The sequence below is a fragment of the Schistocerca americana genome, chromosome 5 (genome assembly GCF_021461395.2).
Source record: "Schistocerca americana isolate TAMUIC-IGC-003095 chromosome 5, iqSchAmer2.1, whole genome shotgun sequence".
Lineage (NCBI taxonomy): Eukaryota > Metazoa > Arthropoda > Insecta > Orthoptera > Acrididae > Schistocerca > Schistocerca americana.
In genome coordinates, this window is record NC_060123.1 from 400,173,859 (window position 1) to 400,200,587 (window position 26,729).

Here is a 26,729-nt window from a genome sequence, read left to right on the forward strand (position 1 = left end):
GGAGGTACGACAGTTGTTTCGACGGTTTCACTTTGATGTTGTATCAGCTTAAATGGAAAATTGGATATGTTTTTAACTGATCTGTTTTGATAATGATGCCGGCCGGTGTGGCCGAGCGGTTCTAGGCACTTCAGTCTGGAGCCGCGCGGCCGCTGCGGTCGCAGGTTCGAGTCCTGCCTCGGGCATGGATGTGTGTGATGTCCTTAGGTTGGTTGGGTTTAAGTAGTTCTAAGTTCTAGGGGACTGATGACCTCAGATGTTAAGTCCCATAGTGCTCAGAGCCATTTGAACCATTTGATAATGATGGTCAATGGCCGAAACTGATAGATGATATACAGGCTAAATAAAACAGCTGATGATTAAAAAGCATGTTCTGATGTACTTAACGGCAGTTGGTTCTCAACTGACGAAAACCATAAACAATTATTTTGGGCTGTATACTGGTTCATATTTGAACACCCAATTTAAAATTCGAGACAGCAGAAACTAGTACGCCATATGTCATTCTGGTTGGTAAAGGTGTGGACTTGTTTACTGCGAGACGTTACTGAGAAAGTAGACCGAACTGCTTCAGCTCCGATCGAAATCCAGTTTACAATCTTGCGCATATATGTTGTCCACCACGAAAGAATGCGTACGCCGCAAATGCAGAAAAGGAATATTTAATGCTAAATTGTGCCCTGGCTTCAATTCCAAAGCCTTCTGCAGAGCGCTATCGAGTGAAGGCGTGTGGTGGAACTGTTGAAAGTGATCCCACCGTCGTATGGGCACACTTGGTGCTATTCGAGACTAATAGACTGTATAACAACATTGAATTTCATCTTCTCACATCTCTCTCTCGTTATTTCATTACCAAAACTAAAGCACAAGCAATTTTTCATCTGCAGAAGAGCATGCTATGTTGTTAAACTTCCCGTCAGATTAAAATGCAAACGCCAAACCTTGCCGTTCACGTGAAATGTTATGTTTAATCGTCGCATCAAGTATGCGACTCCACATTATTGCTACACGTTTCTATTTAGAGATGAAATGGGAGCACTTTAAATTCCTGAAGACGGTTTGCATGTCCAGCACTGGGTGTCAATACTGCATCACGTACTCAATTTCGCAACCGGGAGTAATTTATAAAAGTCTACCCTCTATGTATAAGTTTCACTTTCCTTAATTATATATGACAATCTAAAACTGCGTGTTGCAATGAGATTCGAACCCGGGCTGTAGCACTGCACAGATAAAAAAAGCTATCAAATAAAAGCTGTTGCAAAACTTAAAGAATCTGTATCTTTTAAACTATCAGCGTTAAATAATTTCTGTTAGCAAAGCCTCACGTTTATTGGGTCCTTGAAAACCTGCCCCACTGTGCATAAAATGTACCTCTGGCTTACGCTGCTGTGAGGATGGTGCTTGAGTGTTTGTCCAGAGACGAATCGCGGGCAGTCCCAAATGACATGGAAGTTGACACGCCCAAAGCCTCAAGACGACGTGTCCTTAAGCACCAAAGTCGCTGTATACGGTGGCGCACAGCATTGGCGACAAACAACTGACCCTACTGGTCGATTGTTCTCCGTCCGCAATATAATTATAGAGTTTAATGTGCACTATGTCGCCAAAAATATCCTGACACATAGCTGTTCGTTCCAAGCGAGCACGCGAAGTCACTAATAGGACTACTGAGGGATAGTTCGTGCTATTAGTAATTGGCTTACGGTAAGAACGGAGCAAAATTTATAAAAGGAAGGAATACCGGATTTCAATGTCCTGCTGAGGAGATCATTTGAGAAGGAGCTCACGCACCGAATGCACCCGAACGGGAAGTCATACGTGTTTCATTTTAAAACAAACATTTCTGGATTCATTTTAATCGGTTTGGGGGAACCAGGAAAAAACAATTTGGATGGCCGTAGGCTGATTTTAACCAAATTTCTATGTCTGGCACCTGGGTGGGGAGATATTAATGAACTTTCTTGTATGCTTTGCGCAATATATGCTAAAGTAAGTTCCAACTCTATGTGCCGTACTGTTTTGTTTGTACGGCTACTTAAATTACATTTTTGTGTGTGTTCAGTTCAAATCGACAAACTACATTCCTGCCGTCATAAACTGATTGTTTACAGCAAATGGATATTTATCAAAAATTGATGAAAGTTAATAAGCAGTCTGCTCTTAGCATTTTCAACAGTTTAAAATGAGTGGCTTATTTCAAAGGCGCCACAAATTATCCACGTACAGAACAGCTGAAAACTACAATCGATAGAGGCATTCATCGAGGATGAATATTTATGAGATAGATAGTATTGTAGGCACATCAGAGGAAAAAGTATGGTGCATTTCGTCGTTTTGTTCTACCAGTGGTTACTTATCATGTTAACTGGTCATTCAATTTTTTCTGTTTACCTGAAATTATTTCCTAATTTATACATGGTCAGTTCAATTCTAATGTTATCACTCTTAATTCTGTCGAATTTACTACACCCTTTTACTGCTGCGAGAAATGTCATTGCTGCAAGTTGAATTCCACTCTCTTCTTGCTTATATGTAACCAACACTCAGTTCCGTATGATACGGTATGAGCAGCCATGATCTTAAGATCCCTTAATAGTTTTTTTTCTTTTTTTTTGTTGGAGAATTTTGGGAGTTTATTCTCTGTATCTCAGTCATATTGATACGTAATGTGACATCCAAGACAGCTGAAATACTTGTTCTAGTAATTCACCATCAACAACAATTGTTTGTCTACGTAGGTCTTTTCCTGGTATTTTTTACGTAATGAATTAACGATAAAAAGCATTAACATGAGTGTCTCGTTTGATGTGTGCAGAAACGAATATTTCAACAATGTTTGGTCGGTTTTACAAAACTGAGCGCATTGGCTGCACTGTGTGGAACGGGTACACTATTTCACACCAGAGACGGAACAGTAGCCAAGTACTGCGTGTTTGAAAATCTCTGAGGACTGTAGCCATGTGTAATATTCAAAGACCACAAATATTGCGGATGGGAAAGTCCCTCGATATGTTCAGAATAGACTTGGCCACTGTTTCTATGTTTCGATACAGTTTATCGATACGTGGAACAGTTTCAGTGTTTCGGAACGGCTGTGGTTCACTGTTTCGAAACAGTGGTGTTTCATTCCGCCCCTGTTTCGGATAACGGCACCAGATTCGATCTCGAGCCAGACACAGAAACTGTATCGTTGTTTCAAAATAAGGCTGTATCAGTCCTCCTGCGCTTGGAACGGACTAATTGTATCGAAACAGTGATGTTTCATTCCGCTCTGTGTCGTACGAGATTCGGGCTCGGCACAGATACTGAAACACAACATAACACTTCATGAAACACTTTCAAGAGTGTCGAATTCTTTTTGACAAGCAATAGAATGAAGCTTAAGATATCCGAAAATAAAGCTTTGTTTCTAGCTGACTGTCCTATTACGAAATGGCGTAACATCTGCTTTATAAACACTAACCAAACAATGAAACAACGCATACTATTCCCATTCAAAATAATAAATATGTGAAAATCATTCGATTAAATAACACTTTTTTTATAACATATGCTTCTCTTTTCATGTACAGTAATCGTATTAAGAAACGCAAGTAAGCCTACAATATTTTGAATAAAAAAGGCTTAGAGTGACAGTTATTAGACATATACATAAATTTGATCTAGGTATAGTTGCAACCAATCTGTTTGATCACTAATAGTGTAATGGTGAACGGGAAGGGCTGGGAAGCATGGTGACTTTATGGTAAAGGTTCGAAACACCTTGAAAGACAAAATTTTTTTCCTGTTATATTTTGTTATTTATTCGAATTATTTGGCGTCATTTGTGAGTATAGAGTCACTGTGCCTATTATCCACAATGATTCCCTTGAAAGACAAAATTTTTTTCTGTTATATTTTGTTATTTATTCGAATTATTTGTGAGTCTAGAGTCACTGTGCCTGTTATCCACAATGATTCCCTTTGTGTGTATGGAAATTAGCAGGATGGGTATATTATCCATACTAACGGAATGTAGGAATCCCAGTAGCATATCCGTTGTTTCTGCAGTTTGCTCCTACCTCCAGTACCGTTCGTGGTGGTTCTTCTGCCTTCAGCTATGGCTGTCCTCAGCCAATTGAAAAGTATGAAAGTCACACAACACGAAAGCAGCGCATTTGCTGCAGGAAATACGAAACTGCCAAGACGCCCAGGTGATAGTTTCATACTTTCTGCGAAATGATTAGCGCTCTCGCACCTCATTTGTGTTTATATGGACATACTTATACAGTAGACATTCAAGATAATTAAATGTGTACGTTTATTAGATTACAAAGCACAAACTGTTTCACTGTTTCGAGACAGCGTATCGAAACAGTGGTGTTTCATTCCGCCCCTGTTTCGGATAACCGCACCAGATTCTATCTCGAGCCAGACACAGAAATTGTATCGTTGTACTGTTTCATTTGTTTCTAAACAGTTAAGTGTTTCAGTTTGCCCATCCCTAGTTCAGAATATTTCGTGCCAACCTTCATACCCTCCCTTCCCAACGGTTCAGCAAGCACAATTCGAAGCCCAAGAGAAAAGCAGCCGTGGCGCATACGTCACAGCACGTGACACTACAAGTCTTACGAGTGCCAGCAGCCGTCTGCGGCGTGGAGCGAGTAACTATTTGAGACAAACCTACTTATTTTTGACTGCGGATTTAAATGCTTGGAATTTCTAGATAGCACACAACAAAGTCAAGAATCTTATTGGGCACTTTTCCAATTAAATACTGATTTTCCGTGAGTCCTGCATGGAGCCGAGCATTCACGAAGTGTGGCGGACAAGCCGACTAGTGGTGACGTCAGAAGTTCGTTGCAGGGCCTGCGTATCTCGTTGGCCCCAGCACATCTAGTCCCTTTTGTCTGGCCCCACACAACCTCACGCTCGCTAACGTACTACGGACTGACTGAATGAGGTACTCTTCACAAACTTTATGAGAGGGTGCGAATCTCATATGACGACACGTCAATGCTGCCGTCCTGTCGTCATGTGTGCCACTGAAGACGGGCCGCTACCTCTAATGGGCGAAGCTAAAAAAAAAAAATGTTTCAAATGGCTCTGAGCACTATGAGACTTAACATCTGAGGTCATCAGTCCTCTAGAACTTAGAACTACTTAAACCTAACTAACCTAAGGACATCACACACATCCATGCCCGAGGCAGGATTCGAACCTGCGACCGTAGCAGTCGCGCGGTTCCGGACTGCGCGCCTCCCGAGGCAGGATTCGAACCTGCGACCGTAGCGAATGGGCGAAGCAATCACCCGTGAATTATTCTGAGGCGCCAGCATGGCACGACTGAAGTGATTCGCTAAAAAGGCGGAGAAACTAAATACAATTAACGGATAGAAATCGAACCCTAGTCCTTCAGACAAGAGTCAGCGGTGCTACGCTACCTCGCTCCCCCTCCTCCCTCCAAAAGTCATCTCAACGACATTCCACTGAATTACGGCACAAATGAATGACCATAGGAGAAGTAGCAAAATCACTCGAGATAAAAAAGATACTTCCTGACTGGCATCAACGGAAGCCGAACACAAATCCAACCTAAGGCATATTTTGGGACGGCATAAGAATCAGTCTGATTAATAAATCAGCGACCTGGAGCGGCGACCTCGATATTCGTCGTAGACAAAGCGCCAGACCTCTCGAGACTTGTGAAGTTTTTCCGATTGAAGCTTAAAATAATGGCAAGAGAAAAAAAACAGCGAAACTAGTATTATTCAGACGCAGTATTTTTCAGATACGACACTACCATCCACACGTAGTATCATTATTGGGAACTTCTAGAAGTTATGTGGGGTCACTCTAATAAATCTCAAAGCGTGAAAGAAACAGGGTGAACAGAAATGACAATAGTTCATCAAAACACCACCCACTGCGAAGGAATTATCCGATTGGGACGGAAATTGTGCTCATTTTTTGTCTGTACGTGTATATATCATCTACATGTAAAGACGAACAAATGAGCACAATTCCAGAAAAACTGGATGATTTATTCATGAGAAAGAGCTTCAAAAATTGACCAAGTCAATAGTGCGTTGGTCCGTCTCTGGCCTTTAGGCAAGCAGTTATTCGGCTTTGTATGGATTGATCGAGTTATTGGATGTCCTCCTGAGGGATATCGTGCCAACTTCTGTCCAACTGGCGCGTTACATCGTCAAAATCCCGAGTGGGTTGGAGGCTCGTGCCCATAGTGCTCGATACATTCTTAACTGGGAGGAGATCCGGCGATCTTGCTGGTCAAGGTAGGGTCTGGTAAGCACGAAGACAAGCAGTAGAAACTCTCACCATGTGTAGGTGGGCATTATCTTGCTGAAATGTACGGCCAAGATGGCTCGCCGTGAAGGCCAACAAAATGGGGCGTAGAGTATCATCGAGGTACTGGTGCGCTGTAACGGCGCAGCGGATGACAACCAAAGGGGTCCTGCTATGAAAAGAAATGGCAACCCGGATCATCACTCCTGATTATCACGCCGTGTGGCGGGCGGCAGTCAGGCTGGTATTCCACCGCCGTACAGACTCGTCTTTGGCCTGGAATGTCATTACTGTGCCACAAATTTCTTCAATGATGATTCCCGCTTCATTCCGAGCGCCTCCATGACCAGTGAAGCAGTGTCTGGAGACGCCCTGGACAGTGGGGGGTACCGACGTGACTGTCGCACGCCTGACTGCGTGGCAACGTGGGTGACGCTCTGGAGTGACATTTCTTTACATGGCAGGACGCTTGCATAAGGCCGACAGGTGGAAAAACGCGTGATTGCCTCCTTCAATTTGTGAAGCTCTTTCTCTTTAATAAATCACTCAATGTTTCTGAAATTATCAACATTTGTTTGTCTGTACATGAACATTACATCTACCAATTTCCGTCCCAGTCGGACAATTCGTGTCTCTCTCTCTCTCTCTCTCTCTCTCTCTCTCTCTCTCTCTCTCTGTATGAGTATATGTGCAGCACGGGATATTTGACAACACGGATGTCGAACGGCATTGCATTAGCGTAAGAGTGGAGTGAAATAAATTCAAGTCAAAGTGTTGTTGTAATGATTCGAATCTTTCGTATTTTGCACACAAAAGTTTCCAGTTTTCCTCAAATCCACATTAAAGGAGAGAGAATCGTTTTGCATCGGTTAAATACCTCTTCTACGAAGGAACTACAGATTGTATATAATGTTATATCAGGAAACAATGAATTATACGTAGATTCGAACTTAAATAGTGGCAACACTGCTGTGGAGACACTATGCAATGGAATCTACTATTGTCGCTGTTAGCACACGTTGTTGACATACCTATCTTACCTCCGAGCAAATGGACTCCCCCGTTCCACGTCACCGGCGTGCGCACAATCGAGGGAAAAACAGTCGCTTGTGAGCGAGCGGTCTAATGTAACGGTGTCCGGTGTCACCATGTTTTCGAAACAGGAACAACGGAGATGGATCACGAGTGGTCGTTTTTGGAACATCACCTGCGACCAGCTTTACGAAAGAAACGGCAACACTTCCTGCGCAACCCACCCATCATTTTGCACGACAATGCGCGGGCGCAAACAGCGCACCCTGTGGCAGCTCTGTTCGGACGATGGGACTGGGAAGTACTGTACCATCCACCATACTCCGCGGACTTATGTCCTTGTGACTTTGATTTGATTCCGAAGATGAAGGAACCACTTCGTGGCATTCACTTCAGAACTATTCCAGAGATTAGACAGACAGCAGACCGCTTCATTCGCACCATCAACAGACAGGCTCTGTTAACGGTATTCTACGCCTTCCACATCGCTGACAACGGGTTCAAATGGCTCTGAGCACTACGGGACTTAACTTCTGAGGTCATCAGTCCCCTAGAACTTAGAACTACTTAAACCTAACTAACCAAAGGACATCACACACATCCATGCCCGAGGCAGGAGTCGAACCTGCGACCGTAGCTGTCGCGCAGTTCCAGACTGTAGCGCCTAGAACCGCTCGGCCACTCCGGCCGGCGGCAACGGGTTCTACACAACGCTGGTGACTACTTTGAAGGACAGTAACAGGTGCAAACATGTAACTCTTTTGTATCGGCTGTGAATAAATAGTTGCCACTATTTAAGTTCCAACCCTCGTATAAGAGCACTGCCAAAATAAATCCGGTACTCGCTTAGAATAACACCTCATTACCTGCTTTCGTATGACGATGGTATAGTTCACTTTATGGCAATTTTTCGGGTTTCATATAAATTATTTATATATTTATTATGAATCTGACTCTTGAAAGGCATTAGTTTTACTGGCAATTCGATCCTTATTGGATTCTTTAGTTTTCATGGACTGCATTTTAATGCGTTACAGGCGTAAGATTACTACCTCAACATCCTAATAAACCTCGGCCTATTATGGTCTCTCAGTGACTAGTCTGTATACGTGAAATAAGGAGGGTGTATGACAAGAGAGAATCAAATAAAACTAGTTCGTGATTTTTGCTATGAAATGAACAGCACGTGTATTCGCCTCTTTTTGGCGAGGATAACAACCAAAAGCACACGAAAACAAGGCATGCAGTTGGCCCAAGAGACGAGGAAGAGAGCACCACCTGCCTCACGACGCAGCCCATCCCGCATTCCGCGGCGAGTTCCCTGCTAACGTAAGTGCGATTGGCAACCGCCAGCCACAGCGTGTCTTCACGGCACACGGTCAAGCAACCGTGACATTCACTGTGCAGCAGGTCGTTCTCCTTTCAGCCAACTAGAGCCAGAATGTAACGTAAATACAGTCACTCAGACTAACTTGTTAAACAGGTACCGATTACTCTGGGGTGCAATCAATACAGCACGAGTAGTTTCTAGTACAGCAATGATTTCCGATGAATAAGGACAGCAGATTGTTTCGTCTGCCATACATCCCTTACTGGGGCAAATTTAAGGCCTAATTAAAAAAATAAACCACATTTATCCGGATCCTTGCAAGAAAATGCGGCAATAATATGAGAATGACAGTTCCAACAGAATGATATGATGTAACAAGAATTAATCATAACGCGTTAACTTCGGTATTACATTAGCAGATTGATAACTTTAGTAAAAAAAAGAAAAGGGCCAGGAACCAGTAGGTTCAAATGGCTCAAATGGCTCTGAGAACTATGGGACTTAACATCTGTGGTCATCAGTCCCCTAGAACTTAGAACTACTTAAACCTAACTAACCTAAGGACATCACACACATCCATGCCCGAGGCAGGATTCGAACCTGCGACCGTAGCAGTCGCGCGGTTCCGGACTGAGCGCCTAGAACCGCTAGACCACCGCGGCCGGCGAACCAGTAGGACTCGCGCACTGAGGCTCCGTGCACACTTTATTACGCATATACGCGCAGATAGTTCATCGATTCCAGGAATCGAGGAACTTGACGATTTTTGCCTGTTATCGACGTAGATACTGGAGACATAACGATCCCAGGGGTTTCAAGACTTTCAAGAATGTTTCCACTTCAAGTCCGAAGCCAGAAATCAAATTACAATAGATTTTTTCGTGTGATATTATTACAAATTTTCAGATTTTCTCCTTTACTTGTACTGTGAAACCTTCCTTATTGCCCAATTTCATCACTCTACGTCACTGGGAAGTAGCTGGTTGGTTGGTTGGTTGAGGGATGAAAGGGACCAAACTGCAGAGGTTCTCGGTCCCTGGGAAGTAGCCTATAGGTTTTAGCGAGTGAGTTTGCGAGTAACAAAATAAGTGATAAATCACCGTATCTTTTGATTCCACTGACATCGAATCTGATTATACCGCCATGGAATCACAGACCATAGCATGTAACATAAATTTCGATTTGATGCGTCTATCCGCTCTGATAAATAGAGTTTCTAACAATCGGCCAGACAGACAACAAAGTGTTCCTATAAGTGTTCCGTTTTTACCGACTAAGATACAGAACCCTAAAAAAGCATAATAAATAATGTTTTTCTACAAACAACGAAACATTTGTCTCTCCATATTCACAATTCAGCATTAAATTGCTCCAATAACAGTGAAATTTCATTATTCCCTCATAAAATAATTGTATTTGCAACTTCGCCTAATAGTCATTGGCTGTACATAATACTATCTCATTCACCGATGTGTTGCGGTTATGAAACAGAAAGGAACCAAATAGACTGAATCGAGAGAACAGTCGATGTGTCGGACCGCTATTTTGTGCGCTAATCCTGGTTGCTTTCGCGTCCACTGGAAGAAGCGAGGAAGATTAGGCTTTAACGTAGCCTCGACGGCTGGTTCGTTTGTGGCACAGCACATGCTCAGATTGGAGGAAGGAAATCGGACGTGTCATCTTCAAAAAGCACCGTCCCGCCACTTGTCTTATGCTATTGTAGTTGGAGAAAACACGGAAACTCTAAATCTGCATCTCCGGGCGAGGACTGTAACTACTGTCCTTTCGGCTACTAAGCACTGCGCCGTGTCCCTCGATGTTCTGTTTCTACTCTCCACGTCAATGGTCCAATAACTTTGCCTAACGAAGCCCAGTCATTCTTTCACCTACTTCTAACCATAAGTTGCTCGCGCCCCGCATCAGCCCATACAAAACAGAGAATAAGGCAAAAAACAAAGAAAGCAGTCGTCGTCATTTATACTGCCGTGAACAGCTTGTTTTCACAGATTTCTGTGCAGATTAACCAGCGCCGAACTACTGATTCGACTCAAAATTGGTCTCTGTAGCTTAGTGGTGAATTACATTTATTCTATTCTCAAAAATCACAAAAGTTCAACTGATTATTCTCTAAACTTTCCAAGCACGGTTTTGAAAACGTCCTTCGTCGAGTGTCTTTTGCCTGGAGTCAAAAATACCATGCATCACACACTCGGCTTCTTCATTTGGGACATTCTGTAGCCGCTCTTAAGACACGCCTAACATTTCGACAATGAATCCTATCGTCACGCTCTTCCATCACTATATATGAATTTTATCGGTATTTTCTTTACGAGAACATGAATCGAACGTGTGGCGCTGGTATGGTAACGTTTAAATTAATGTATACAGTTAACAATCATTGCTGAATGCTGATGCAGAGTCCCTTCGAACTTCCTTAAACTCTGTATGTGAGCCAAACTACTATTTTAGTAAAGTGCTTTATCGGTGGAGTGTCAACCTTATTAACAGTCTTTCCGCTTACCAAACTCCCCAGCGACTTCACGCTACTTTACCGGACTCATTAACGCTGTGTTTTACAAGTACATGTAAGACTCCGATCGATATTGGTATCTGACGTACGAGTGTAGGCGGATTCTTGACGCGTCACATTTACTCTGTCCAACAAAGGCAACACAGTGTACGCACCTACAAAATGAGTAAATGTAAACGCAGTGAGATTAGCTGTACGTTTACAAGAAATGCTATCTTCGCAAAGCAAGGACTGTGGCTTATCTGCGGTGGACTCCTCTCCCGTCTCTCGTTCTCCTTATGCTTTGGCAACACAGCCATATGAAGCGTGGAACGCAAAAACATGTGCTCGCGTATAACTGTCGTTCTGCAGTCATTGTCTTCTTTCCCTCCCTTTTCATCTTTTTATTCAGTGATCATCTCCTCACGTCCGTTTACTGTTATTGCCTATGACTTTAACAACCAGTGGCATGTTTTCCAATCCCTGTCTCTTACAGTTCTCGTCAACGTATTTTCACACTGCCTAGAGTCATGATCATCTAACGTGTATGTCCACATCTCTGGCAAGTTATCTCAGCATTATGCTCTTCTCACTTATTCTCTGTAACAAATCTTCATTTTGTACTTTATCAGTTCTATAAACGAATTACTTTTGAATGCATTACAGGAACAGCAGTGATCAATGTCTTATAAATATTTACTATTAAAAACAGTCTTGATCACGATTTATTTAACAAGGTGACCGGTTTCGACCACTACTGCGGTCATCTTCAGACCATTGAGTAGGAACCTCTTTCTGTTGGAGAATCAGCAGTGACTCTCCAACAGAAAGAGGTTCCTACTCAATGGTCTGAAGATGACCACAGTAGTGGTCGAAACCGGTCACCTTGTTAAATAAATCGTGATCAAGACTGTTATGAATAGTAATTAGTTCTATAAACACTTAAAAGCTTCCTGTAGCACCCTATTTCAAAGCCTTCCAGTTTTCTTAGTGTCTATATTTCAATTTCATAGAGTGACGTACACCAAATGTACACTTTCACCAATTTCTTCCTCTGCGTTCTTGTTGTTTACCACAAAATGCAAAGTAAAGAAAATTTATTCTTCCGAGTTCTCTTTACTTTCATTCGGAAGGGCATCATCTATTGTGGACTAGATGAGTGGTATGTGTCCTCAAGCACTTTCATTCTTACTGTGAAGTGAGACCCCACTGCCTTTAGAATGCAGCTACTGCAGAACGAACGTATTCAGTCGCTCGGGTATACACGTACGAGCGACGTAGGCTACTTTTAACTGCTATGTTCTAAGAAAACGTTACGTCAGAGGAGTTTCGAATACAGTCAGCAGGCATCGTTTACCATCTGTTACAGACGTCGGATGGCTTACTTGCTATATTCGCATTCCGGTTAAATAACTTGCTAGTAACTCATGAATGACGAGACAACAGAGTAAGTGCGGTGTCTGCTTTGTCATGTGTGAAAGGAAGTTTTCATTTCGAGTGATAAGCGCAGACAAGGCTTACGAGTCCTTAAAACTTTCGCCGCCATAGAAACTTGCACGTAGGCTCTCGAAGCCGCCACCGGTGAGGCCATTACATGGGCAGCCAACCGAAGCAGGACACGCCAAGAGGGTGTGAGCAATCTGCAGAGCGCGAATTTAAGAGTGGAATTGGAAAGTACCTGTGTCGTGCACCGGAGAAAACATTTAAAATGTGGTGGCCTGAGCTCTGAGCGATACCGAGAGGCAAGCCACGATTCCCTGATCACAAGGACTCGCAATTACGAAAAGTTCCTCTCTATCCTTAGCGATCACCTACACTAGACAGAAGTGAAATACCCCCAGAGTGTTTCAGAGGTTAATCTCAAATGCCCGGTCACGTCTTTATTATTAAGAGTAAATGGTGCAGAAGTATTAGATATCTGTTGCATCATCCTATACATGAGTCTTGACATTGTACAGAATGCTGCTCTCCACTTTCTGTGATGCTTAGTGCAATATCAAGATTAGAGGGCAAACAGCCTCAACATTGAAAGGAATATTGCGGTTATAAAAAAAATTCCCGACACAAAACCAGTACCTGTTGGGAATGAGTGTGAATTTCCTGCTGGCAGGGGTGGCCGAGCGGTTCTAGGCGCTACAGTCTGGAACCGCGCGACCGCTACGGTCGCAGGTTAGAATCCTGCCTCGGGCATGGATGTGTGTGATGTCCTTAGGTTAGTTAGGTTTAAGTAGTTCTAAGTTCTAGGGGACTGATGGCTCAGATGTTAAGTCCCATAATGCTCAGAGCCATTTGAACCATTTTTTTTTTTTTGTGAATTTTCTCTCTGCAGATCATGCGTTGCGCTGACTGTTCCTGACAAGTTAAAACTGTGTGCCTGACGGGGTCGCGAGCCGGGAACCCTGCCTTTCGTGGCAGTGTACTGACAGCTACGGTTCAAAGCTTCACCTAATCATGGGCTGCTTCCCTTTCCTTCCAAAATCTAAGACGTCCGTCTGTGTGAACACCTCCGGAAGAATAGCTACACGAGGAATTTTGCTTCTCTATAGACTCCTCAGGGTTCTTTTGAGACTGAAAACATTCTGTTCTCTAGAAGAATATACGTTAACTAGATCTGGAAAGTTAGTAATCTGCGCACGATAGGGAATCCGATTACCATACTCAGTAGAGCACGTAATCAATACAAGGTAGTTCTGATAAATGGGAGAATAATTTAATTTCAACCAAAAGCCTGAGGCTGAGGAGAAGTGTAGTATATCACATGTATTTCGCCTTCCATCGTAGCTATAAATTATGACGTAAATTTTTAACAAATTTTAAGTAGTAATTCAATGAGTAACCTCGATCCGAGATTATGTAAACTTACAGATAACGATCAAATACACATCTCTGTCTACCGTCTCACGTATTCTTTCCCGTAGAGAAAGATGAAGTGTATACATTATTACGAGTTCGTTTCCGCCATTAGAGACAAAAGCCTGCAGTCGTTATTGTATAGAACTGCACAACTAAGCGGATCTGTTTGAAATTCATACAGGCCGATTAACTATGAGACAATTTCTAGTTGAGAAAGAAGGTTATCTAATAAATAGAGGTAGCATTTCTGCTGATCAAAATGAAAGCAGTACATAAAACATTGGTATTATTTTACACATGGCACTAATACCATTCATAGTCGTATTCTAGGATCCAGCCTCTACTTCTTGGTCCAAATTATTTTATATCTGCTCCGCATGTAATTGCCTTTGCTGCGACGCATGGATCGTAAATTATATTCCTTGCTTGCAATGAAGCATCTTACACAAACCAGTGGCTCGCTCTACCCATTCTCTTCGAGATAAGATCATCGAGGGGAGTCATCTGTTGAGTATGACTGAAATTAGGAGAAACCCGTGACAGAATCGACTGATGGACGAAACAGAGAAAAAGAAAAAAAGGATAGCGTGTTTCGTCAGAGGTTAGTTCGATAAGCGCGAAAGCGTCACGGTGATGCTCATCCGACCGTTATGACAGATGTTCAAACAGAACAGTTGTGCACCACAATGTGGTTTACTGTTAAAATTCAAAAAGGGTACGTTACTACAAAAGTCAATCAATATACCGCTTATTTCTACAGACATCTCGCAAAAAGACCGTGAAGGTAAAATCGCAGGGAAGTCTTTTCAAGGAGGCTTACAAACAATCTTCCATCGCACGATTCGCGACTGGAGTAGAAAAGAGGGGGGGGGGGGGAGTGATATTGGCACATGAAGTACGCTCTGCCACACACTCCAAGGTGCCTCGTGGAGTGTACACGAATCGATCAATGAGATGTGTTCAGCGTACCTGGCAGCGGACTTCTCGCGAAACCCAAGTATTCGGTTCTAGTCGCAGTTCAGCACAAAGTCTTAACTTGTCATACAAAACAAGTACGCTAAGCAGTACAGGAGTTCAAAATTTAATCTACGGCTATCCCCATTCCAAAGGTTGATTTAAACGGCACAGTGCAAGGGCCCATTGAAGGCATGCCGTTGCCTCCATCCGGCTAATGAACTGACTTCCCTAGGAACTAGAGTTTTACGTGCACTACACACCAAACCACACACACACACACACACACACACACACACACACACACACACACACACACACACACAAATCGTTGCCGGGGGGAGGGGGGGGGGGATAAGAAGCAGTAAGTGACTGAAAAACAAAGTCGTATGACCGACTTAACCTTGAAGTTAAACTACTCTTTTATAAGTTGGCATCCACTTAACCACTCAGGCGTACTCTACACTACAATTGTTTCGCAAAATGTACATTAGTGAGATAGTGCATTGGTTAAGGGAACGGATTCGCATTTGAGATGAGTGAACTCAAATTCCCTTACGACTGTGGGCAGCCCTTAGGAAAGGGACCGCCTTAGTTGTCCGCCTATTTAAGCCTTCACTAAAATATACATATGAAGTACTTCTTCCAAGAAGTAATTACTTCTACAGTTGACTTACAAAACGAAGAAAGTGACACTATTCTATCAACGATGGTTGTCGAGATCCATGGCCGATAGCGAAAGGGAAATAAAAAAGACAAAGGACTACAATCAAAATTTTCTTTCATATACCTGTTTACGTTTTATTACTGCCATTAAGCGCTAGCTGAGCTCATCATCCCACGAGGTTGTCCTCTTGATCATCATTTTACCCTTAGAAATGGAATTACTCAGTAATGAGTTAGCAAGTCCAACAGATTCCTTCAAACATTCAGCCTAATATTCTAATCAACCCTCACCTGTAAATCAGCCGACGTCGCTTCCATCATTGAGCGGGCGACGTGATGCACTGTTTACGATAATAGTGGACTCGTACTCGTCAAGAATCGACGTCATATCACGTCCCAATTCAGTACAACTACTGCACGTTCTTCGTGTTCTCCCTAAATCTTTTCAGGTGAATGCCAAGACGTCTCCTTCTACAAATCAAGGGTCATTTCCTGGCTACATTTTAACCAAGAGAGACAGTTCTTTTCATTTCGGTATCGATACGGTTTTAAACACACATTTCCTCCCTCCGACATTAAAGTGTTCCGGAATACGTTTATACAGGATTAATCACTTAAAAATTGCATCACAGATATTTCGGAAATGGAAAGTGCTATTGATGTGCGGTTTTCACAGAATGGATTAGTAGTCTGGAGCTCGTATTGTCAGCCATCAGCAGACTGTAATAAGACTTAGAAAGTGTATTTTTTGTGCAAATATATACTTTTTTCAATGGAAAATGCCTGTTGACATTAACAAACTAAAAGTAGGGTAAATTAGAATGTCAGTGGTGTTTGTTGCAGGAGTCTACTGCGAGTCGTTTACGAGATATTGTATTTGGAAAAGTTTTCACACCGATACTTGTTTGCGCCATTCTACCTGCGTAGTTGTTAGATAGGATGTTGTTATATTTGCTTACAATCTGCTTGTGTGTTCCTTGAGTACACTCCAACTTGCTAATCAGAGTGGGACAGTCCAAGCAATAAGCGTGAGTGGACGATGGGACTTTCCAGTGCAGAAAAAGCAGACTGTAGCAAGAATGCAGTACGTTCTTGTACAGTGTGTGCGGCGAGATATTCCAATAGACATCAGCCATCTTTGAAATTATGTATCGACCTCTTCAACCAGCTACGTGAAAGTTGTAGTGCAACATCTAGACAACGTAACAGAGTGAAGCAAGTGATGACAGAAGATGGGAACTTAATGTTCTTCCCACTGCTGCAGTGGATCGGCACGTGAGCTTCCGCGCAACCCCACGAGGAAGTGGCATGAGTCAACAATGTGAATCGTGTTAACTTCTGCGCATGGGCACAAGGCAGGATACTCCAGATTTATCATGTATCTTCTTTAGTGATGAAGCCACATTTACTTACCACGGCCTGGTAAACCGCCGAAACATGCACTACTGTTCTGTTGACAACCGCCTTTGGCTTCGTCAGGTGGAACGTCAGCGTCCATGGTGAGTAAACATGTGTTTTGAGAAAGTGAACCATCAGTATAGGCCAGTGTTTAGGAAGAAACACTGAATGCGCACAAATACTGCAGCTTCCTAACAGACCATCTTTCACGCATGCGTCTGACGTTCCTCTGCAGACTAGGAGGAACCTGTGGTACCAACATGATGGCTATCCAGCCCATAGTGCACGAAGTACTACAGCAAGTCTTCACGACTTGTTTCCAAATCGTTGGATTGGACACACAGGACCTGGACCTTGTCCGGCTTGGCCCAGTTCACATAACTACAATGTGCACCTGTAGAGTTCTTTAGTGTGTGCTACAACTGGTCGGTGTGGGAACTTCCCAAAATACGATATCTCGTAAAAGACTAGCACTAGGATCCTGAAAAAAAGAAAAAAAACACGACTGACATTCTAATTTACTCTACTTTTAGTCTGTGGATGTCAACAGGCACTGTTCCATTCAAAAAAGTGTATGCTTACATTAAAAATTATTATAATCTGTTGATTGGCTAACAATACGAGTCCTTGACTACCAAATCGTTTTGTGAAAACCGTACATCAATAGCACTTTCCATTTCCGCAATATCTGCAGTGCGAGTTTTACGTGATTCACCCTATAAACAGTTTGACGACAGTAGGCAAGCATACTGAAGAATCTCTACCACGAGATGCTCCAAAATATGTACAAAATCTGTCAAAGGATTAATATTTTCGGCGTTTTTGTTTTTAATGGAAACAGACGAGTAAAGAAATAGAACGAGACCGATATTTGTCAATGGCGTAAAATTGCTCTGCCGGCAAGTCTCGCGCGAAAGTTAGAAACTCAAGGTCTGTTGAGGTAAGCGAGTACTTGAGTGGACATTTGAGGCCGCTCACCATTCCAGAGCAACTACGAAAGCGTGAATAAGAGTAACAGCCAGGCATATCAACACAATTTATCAGAATGTGTCAACAAAAAATGACAAACAACAACATCTTGTTCCATAGATCAAATTTTACAGCACCTTCTGGAAATACGAGCAGGTACACGCAGGAGAGGTGTAAAGATGTGTGCGTTACAAGTAAGATTAAGCTCGAGTGTGCATCGCCTTTTAGGGGTGTTCCTCGGTCGACGGCTACGGTGAATGTGTTAACCAAATTAAATATAAATGCCTTGTTTTGTGAGTGTGTGCAAAAGTTTTTATAGGGACACTGGATAAATAGCCAGTGATATGAAAGGACGAAACAAAGGGTTCATGTACGACTTTGCACGTACAACAGGTCACAATGTTCAGGATCATTAATCTTACGACTATCAGCGTTGTGTTTCGGGGCACTAGTTATCATCTCTGATGTAGTGGCATACATATTACTTACGCTACTAATACTAATAGCTAGTTATCGCTAGTTCGTCCGGTTGCATCTTTGTTAGGTCCAGAACATATAAATGTAAAAACTATATAGCGTAAATTTTTTGCCAAAAGACACGCTGTCATATACAGTTCTTTGGTGATGCTGCGGTGATACGTTACTGAATAACTGGCGGTATGGACTGTCACCCGTCTTCGAGAGCTCTCTACATAGTGTACGTACACTGACGTGTCATAAGTCATGGGATACCTCCTAATATCGTGTCGGACCTCCTTTTGACCAGCGTAGCACAGCAGCCCGACGTGGCATGGATTCAACAAGTCGTTGCAAGTCCCCTGCAGAAATGTTGAGCCATTCTGCCTCTATAGCCACCCATAATTGCGAAAGTGTTGCCGATCCAGGATTTTCTGCACGAACCGACCTCTCGATTATGTCCCACAAATTTTCGATGGTATTCTTGTCGGGCGATCTGGGTGGGAAAATCATTCGCTCGATGTTCTACAAATCAATAGCCAACAATAGTGACCCAGTAACATGAACATTGTCATCCGTAACAATTACATCGTTGTTCGGAAACAAAGTCCATGAATGGCTGCAAATGGTCAATGATCGGTTCAGTTGGACCAGAAGACACAATCCATTCCATGTAAACACGGCCCACAAAATTATGGAGCCACCACCAGCTTCCACAATGCCTTGACAACTTTGACCCGTGTGGTCTGAGGGTCTGCGCCACACACTAACCCTACGATCAGCTGTTACCAACTGAAATCGGGACTCATTTGATCAGGCCACTGTTTTCCAGTCGTCTAGAGTCCAACAGATGTGATCACGAGCCCAGGACAGACACTGCAGGCGATGTACTTTACAAAAGGCACTCGCGCCAGTCATCTGCTGCCATAGCCCACTACCGCCAAATTTCGCCGCACTGTCCTGATGGATACGTTCGTCGTACTTCCCACATCGATTTCTGCTATTATTTCACGCTTTGTTGCTTGTCTGTTAGCACTGACAACTCCACGCAAATGCCACTACTCTGTCTTTGCGTGAAGGTCGTCGGCTATTGCGTTGTCCATGATGAGATGTAATGTCTCAAATTTGCATTCTTGGCACACTCTTGGCACTGAGCATCCCGGAATATTGAATTCCCTAACGATTTCCGAAATAGAATGTCCCATGGGTCTTGTTCCAACTACCATTCTGCGTTCAAAGTCTGTTAATTCGTATCGTGCGCCCATAATCACGCCGGAAAGATTTCCACATGAATCACTTGAGCACAAATAACAGTTCCCCCCAATGCACTGCCCTTTTATACCTTGCGTACGCGACACTACCGCCATCTGCATGTGTGTATATCGCTATCCCCTTACTTTTCCCCTTTACTTTCGTCACTTCAGTGTAAGTGACCAGTAGGCATCCGATGACGATTTCAAAAGGGTATGTTATGTTGGTTTCTACTGTTTAAAGTCTGTCTACAACGGTATAAAAAAATTCGAAACGAATGCATACTGATGCATAATCATAAAAACAACTGTGACAGCTTATGAATCCACATGTACAATCTGTGAGCTACCTAATGGTGTCGACAGGCGGTAGTTTGTGTATCACTATCACTTCCCTCCTCCCTGTTAAAGTCGCGAATTGTGCGGGAGAAGGACAGTTCTCGGTAAGTCTCCATATGAACTCAAATTTCTCTAGTTTTACCTTCATGGCATTTTTGCGAGATATTCGCAGGAGAAAGAAATATTTTGACTGACTCTGCCAGGAAAGTAAGCTCTCAGAGTTTTAACAATAAACACACAGTGATGCTCAACGCCTATCTTGAAGTGTCTGTCACTGGACTTAGCTGGCCAACCCGCGCTTACTGAGCGAACCTGTGACGACACGCGTTGTTCTTTCAATCTTCTCAATTTCGATCTACTAATCCTCTCTGGTAAGGATTCCAAACCGACGAGCAATCCTGAGTTACTTGTCGAAGAAGGATTTTGTAAGCTACATCCTTTCTACACTGACTATATTTTATGAGGGCCTTTCCAATAGCTCTCACATCTGGCATCTGTCTTACCTACCATTACTTTTATGGATTCGTTCCACCTTAAAACGCTCTGTACGCATACTCTAGTTATTTTATGGGCGTAACTGCTTCCAATGGTTGTCTTGTAACCGGGTAGTTACACAATGATGGCATATTTATCCTCAATAAGTTACATTTGTTATGTTGAAGGTCAACTGCCAAGTCCTACGCCAAACGTTCGATCTTCTGCAGGTCTTCGCTACTCCACCACTTTCTAGCGTTGCGAGTTCTCCGTATAGAAAAATAGCATCCGTGAACAGCCTTATGGAGTTTCCGATGTTATCCAGTGTACAGCGGTCCCATAGCATACTGTTGGAGTACGCCCGAAGTTACTTTACCTGCCTAAGATTTCTCTCCTTTAAGAGTGGCAAGCTGTATCTATTTGCTACCAATTCTTCAGTCCAGCCAAAAAACTATCCTGATATTCCGCACGCTCGTATTTTGATCATTAAACAACAGTCCAGAACAATATGTAGAGTCCTCCGGAAGTCAAGCAGCAAGGCATCAACCCAAGCGCTGGTTTCTACCGCCTTCTGGGTCTCGCAGACAAACTGAGTGGGCTGGACTGGGTTTCACACGACAGTTGTTAGCGGAAGTCCACCTAGATTCCTACTACAGATTTGCAGCCTGCAGAAAGGCCGTAATACGAGAGCATAACTCTCTTTGATCTAATCCTACGCAACGGTGTAGTTTTTTTTTTTTTTTTTGTGGTTTTATGGCGCACAACTTCAATGGTCATTAGCGCCCAGACTACGTTAGGAATGCACCGCGTGGCACAAGTTTAAAACAGCAACTAAAAGGGAAAACACGATAAAAGACAGATTGACAGGCATAGGATTAAAAAAAAACAGCATAATCAAATGTCCTTAGACAGGTTTGTCAAGTTGATAAAACGAAGAACGCGAGCAGCTGCTCCTGGGTCATCCGCTAAAATGGCATCTAGAGTACATGGCAGGCCAAGATCAAGACGCAGTGTATTAAAATCCGGACAGGACGTTAAAATGTGGCGGACCGTCAGCAATTGCCCACATGGGCAGAACGGCGCCGGCGCAGCCGTCAGCAGATGGCGATGGCTGAACCGGCAGTGTCCAATTCGTAACCGGGCCAAAACTACCTCCTCCCGCCGAGAAGGGCGTGAGGAGGACGTCCAAGCCGCGGGAAGAGGTTTCAAGGCCCGAAGCTTGTTGTCCGTAAGTGCAGCCCAATCGGCATGCCACAGCGATAAAATGCGCCGACAAATGACCCTGCTACAATCTGATGAAAGGACACAACAAGAAGCTGTCCGAGACTGGAGGACCGCAGCCTTGGCCGCGGCATCTGCAGCTTCGTTCCCAGGGATACAGACATGGCCAGGAACCCACATAAAGCTAACCGGAGAACCTTCGTCCATCAGCTGCTAAAGAGAGCGTTGGATCCGGTGCACGAAAGGGTGAACCGGATACGGATCACTGAGGCTCTGGATGGCGCTCAGGGAATCGGAGCAGATGACATAAGCAGAATGTCGGTGGCGGCAGATGTAAAGAACAGCCTGGTAGAGGGCAAAGAGCTCAGCTGTGAAGACCGAACAATGGACATGGAGCCGGTATTTGAAACTTTGTGCCCCGACAATAAAAGAACACCCGACCCTGTCACTGGTCTTAGAGCCATCTGTATAAATGACGGTCATATTAATGAACTTCGAACGAAGTTCGACAAAACTGGAGTGGTACACCGAACCGGGGGTAACCTCCTTTGGGAGCGAGCTAAGGTTAAGGTGAACGCGAACCTGAGCCTGGAGCCAAGGTGGCGTGTGGCTCTCGCCCACTCTAAAGGTTGCAGGGAGTGAAAAATCAAGGTGTTGAAGGAGGCGACGAAAGCGAACTCCAGGGGGTAGCAGGGCAGAGACATACAACCCGTACTGACGGTCGAGAGAGTCGTCAAAAAAGGAACGATAAGACGGGTGGTCGGGCATTGACAGTAGCCGACAGGCATACCGACAAAGCAGTATATCGCGCCGGTAGGTGAGTGGCAATTCACCGGCTTCAGCATGAAGACTCTCGACGGGACTAGTATAAAACGCTCCGATCGCAAGACGTAAACCCCGATGTTGTATGGAGTTGAGGCGGCGTAAGATGGACGGCCGTGCAGAGGAGTATACGAAGCTCCCATAATCCAGCTTGGAGCGGACGATCGACCGATATAGGCGAAGTAGGACGGTTCGATCCGCTCCCCACGACATACCACTGAGAACACGGACATTTAGAGAACGGGTACAACGGGCAGCCAAATATGACACATGTGGAGACCAGCTAAGTTTCCTGTCAAATGTAAGACCTAAAAATTTTGTCGTCTCGACGAATGGGAGAGCAACGGGACCGAGTCGTAAGGACGGTGGGAGAAACTCTTTGTAGCGCCAGAAGTTAATACAGACCGTCTTCTCGGCAGAAAAACGGAAGCCATTGGCGACACTCCAGGAGTAAAGACGGTCAAGAGAACGCTGAAGACAGCGCTCCAGGAAACATGTACGCTGCGCGCTGCAATAGATGGTAAAATCGTTCACGAAAAGGGAGCCTGATACACCAGCTGGGAGGCAATCCATTATTGGATTGATCGCTATGGCGAAGAGAGCGAAGCTCAAAACTGAGCCCTGTGGCACCCCATTCTCCTGGCGAAAGGTGTCTGACAGGACAGAACCCACACAGACCCTGAACTGTCGATCCATTAAAAAGGAACGAATAAAAAGAGGGAGGCGACCGCGAAGGCCCCACGTATGCGTGGTGCGGAGAATGCCCGCCCTCCAACAGGTGTCGTAAGCCTTCTCCAAATCAAAGAACACAGCCGCGGTCGGGCGCTTCCGCAAGAAGTTATTCATAATGAAGGTCGAGAAGGTAACCAGATGGTCAACAGCAGAGTGGCGCCTACGAAATCCACATTGTACATTGGTAAGTAGGCGTCGAGATTCGAGCAGCCAAACCAAACGAGAGTTAACCATTCGCTCCATCACCTTACAGACACAGCTGGTAAGCGAGATGGGTCGATAACTGGAAGGCAAGTGCTTGTCCTTCCCCGGCTTAGGAATCGGTACAACAATAGACTCGCGCCAGCATGCGGGAACATGTCCCTCAATCCAGATGCGATTATAAGTACGAAGAAGGAAACCTTTTACCCGCAGGAGAAAGGTTCTTCACCATCTGAATATGAATAGAATCAGGCCCTGGAGCGGAGGACCGTGACCGGGCAAGTGCATTTTCGAGTTCCCACATGGTGAATGGGGCATTATAACTTTCACGATTCGAGGAGCGGAAGTTAGGTGGCCTAGCCTCCTCTGCCTGTTTGCGGGGGAGGAAGGCAGGGTGGTAATGAGCGGAGCTCGAAACCTCTGTGAAAAAGCGGCCGAAGGCATTGGAGACATCCTCAGGGGCCACAAGGACGTCATTCGCGACCGTCAAGCCAGAAACTGGTGAGTGGACCTTAGTGCCAGATAGCCAGCGCAGGCTACCCCAGACAACAGAAGAAGGAGTAAAACTGTTGAAGGTGCTTGTGAAAGCAGCCCAGCTGGCTTTCTTGCTTTCTTTAATAATACGACGACACTGCGCACGTAATCGTTTATAATTGATACAATTCGCCACTGTAGGGTGGCGTTTAAAGGTGCGTAAAGCACGTCGACGAGCACGTAAAGCGTCTCTACATGCTGCGGTCCACCAGGGGACCGGTACGCGACGTGGAGAAGAAGTAGTGTGAGGGATGGAATATTCAGCAGCACTGAGAATGACTTCCGTGAGGTGTGCGACCTGACTATCGCAGCTTGTGAAGGTTTGATCCTGAAAGGTCGCCCTGGAAGAGAAGAGCCCCCAGTCTGCTTTGGAGATGTTCCAGCTAGTTGAGCACGGAGAGGGGGTATGATGCAGGAGACGGATAACACACGGGAAGTGGTCGCTCGAATATGTATCAGAAAGTGCATACCACTCAAACCGGCGTGAAAGTTGGGTAGTACATATAGAGAGGTCTAAATGAGAATAGGTGTGAGATGTGTCCGAAAGAAAAGTAGGGGCGCCATTATTGAGGCAGACAAGATTGAGCTGGTTGAAAAGGTCTGCTAACAGGGAGCCCCTCGGGCAGGATGCTGGAGAACCCCAAAGGGGATGGTGGGCATTGAAGTCTCCAGTTAACAAAAATGGTGCAGGTAGCTGAGCACTAATTTGCATCATGTCTGCCCTGGTAAAGGCAGACGACGATGGAGTGTAAACGGTACAAATGGAAAATGTAAAAGTGGGGAGAGTAATTCGGACGGCAACTGCCTGCAGACCGGTGTGCAATGTGATGGGATCGTAGTAAATATCATCCTGGACCAGCAACATAACCCCTCCATGAGCCGGAATACCTACCACAGGGGGTAGGTCAAAACACACAGAGGTGTAGTGTGCCAAGGCAATTTGATCGCATGGCCGTAGCTTCGTTTCCTGGAGGGGTACGACGAGCGGACGGCGCAAGCGGAGCAGCAACTTCAAGTCCTCTCGGTTGGAGCGAATGCTGCAAATATTCCAGTGAATAAGTGCCATCGTGAGAAGAAAAGGAAGATGAAAGAAGGGGTCACCTCGAAGGCCTCTGAGGGCCTGGCTTCGAGCGAGCACTGCCGCCGCTATCAGTAGGCGGACAGTCATCGTCCATTGGTTCTATAGGTTCATCGGCCATTTTGTTAAGATGGCTGGGAGGGGGAGCTTCCTCTGCGGGTGAACGGCCAGATGTTCGGCTACCAGCGGTGCGGCCAGGCGAAACGGATGACAGCCTGGGGCGGCAACCGCTGGGTGGCGCAGGAGAAGAAATGCGCCGTGGCGAAGAAGGAGAACTGTGCTTCCTATGAGCCTTCTTGGAAGGTCTTTTAGTGGAAGTACTGGTCGACGGCTGGGAGTTCGAGGTACGTAGGAAGGCTGCACGGGACGGTTCCTTCTTGAAGCCCCGTGCATCTGACTTCTGGGTCTTCGTCTTGGCAGAAGCTGATGAAGGAAAAATCCTTGCCGTCCTCAGATCGAGAAACTACGAGGAACTGTGGGGCAGGCGGTAGTACTTTTGTCACTGGTGGCTGGTCAAGTTTCCGTTTGTGGGCAGAAGTCGAGAGAGAAGAAGAAGAAGAGAAATCCATTGCGAAGGAATCCCCCATGATTGCCAGCGTCTCCGATGGCGCGCTCCTTCCTTTGGGGACCCTCTCAGAGGGCACTCCCGCCTTAGATGAATGTTTACACCTCAGGTCACACCTCCCGAGAAACAGACGGAGGGACCAATCGGCATGGTCGGAAGGTATCAGCTCAGGCAATCACCCCTCCCTGGGCCTGGCCTTTACCAGGGGGTACGTGCGTGCCTTACTTGTCTACCCAGGGCGGGGAATTACGCGTTACCCCGTCACCGGCTACGCGTGCGAACGCATGGGTCGGCCTTCAGGTGCGCACTGGGAGGAAGGAAGAAGAGGAAAAAGAAGAGTGAGAGGGAGGGAGAGGACAGACTGTCTCAAACGCCGAGGTGGAGACCAGAGAAGGCAAGGAGAAGAAGGCATACACAAACAGCAGTTGACCGGCGTTGCCTAGTGAAACGTTTTTGTGATGCCTCGTGTAAGGAGGAGAAATGCGTACCATCACGTTTCCGACTTTGATAAAGGTCGGATTGTAGCCTATCGCGATTGCGGCTTATTGTATCGCGAATTTGCTGCTCGCGTTGGTCGAGATCCAATGACCGTTAGCAGAATATGGAATCGGTGGGTTCAGGAGGGTAATACGGAACGCCGTGCTGGGCCCAACTCGGCCTCATATCACTAGCACTCGAGATGACAGGCATCTTATCCGCATGGCTGTAACGGATCGTGCAGCCACGTCTCGATCCCTGAGTCAACAGATGGGAAAGTTTGCAAGACAACAACCATCTGCTCGAACAGTTCGGCGACGTTTGCAGCAGCATGAACTATCAGCTCGGAGACCATGGCTGCATCACAGACGGGAGCGCCTGCGATGGCGTACTCAACGACGAACCTGGGTGCACGAATGGCAAAACTTCATTTTTTCGGATGAATCCGGGTTCCGTTTACAGCATCATGATGGTCGCATCCGTGTTTGGCGACATCGCGGTGAACGCACATTGGAAGCGTGTATTCTTCATCGCCATACTGGCGGTATCACCCATCGTGATGGTATGGGGTGCCATTGGTT

The 26,729-nt window shown here is 45.0% G+C and overlaps 1 protein-coding gene across 2 annotated transcripts in view; it reads right to left on the minus strand.

Annotated features, from left to right (window-relative positions):
• LOC124615360 (unconventional myosin-Ie-like) overlaps positions 1-26,729 on the minus strand; it is a 384,348-nt gene that overhangs the window by 178,911 nt on the left and 178,708 nt on the right. The gene's annotated exons all lie outside the window — the stretch shown is intronic.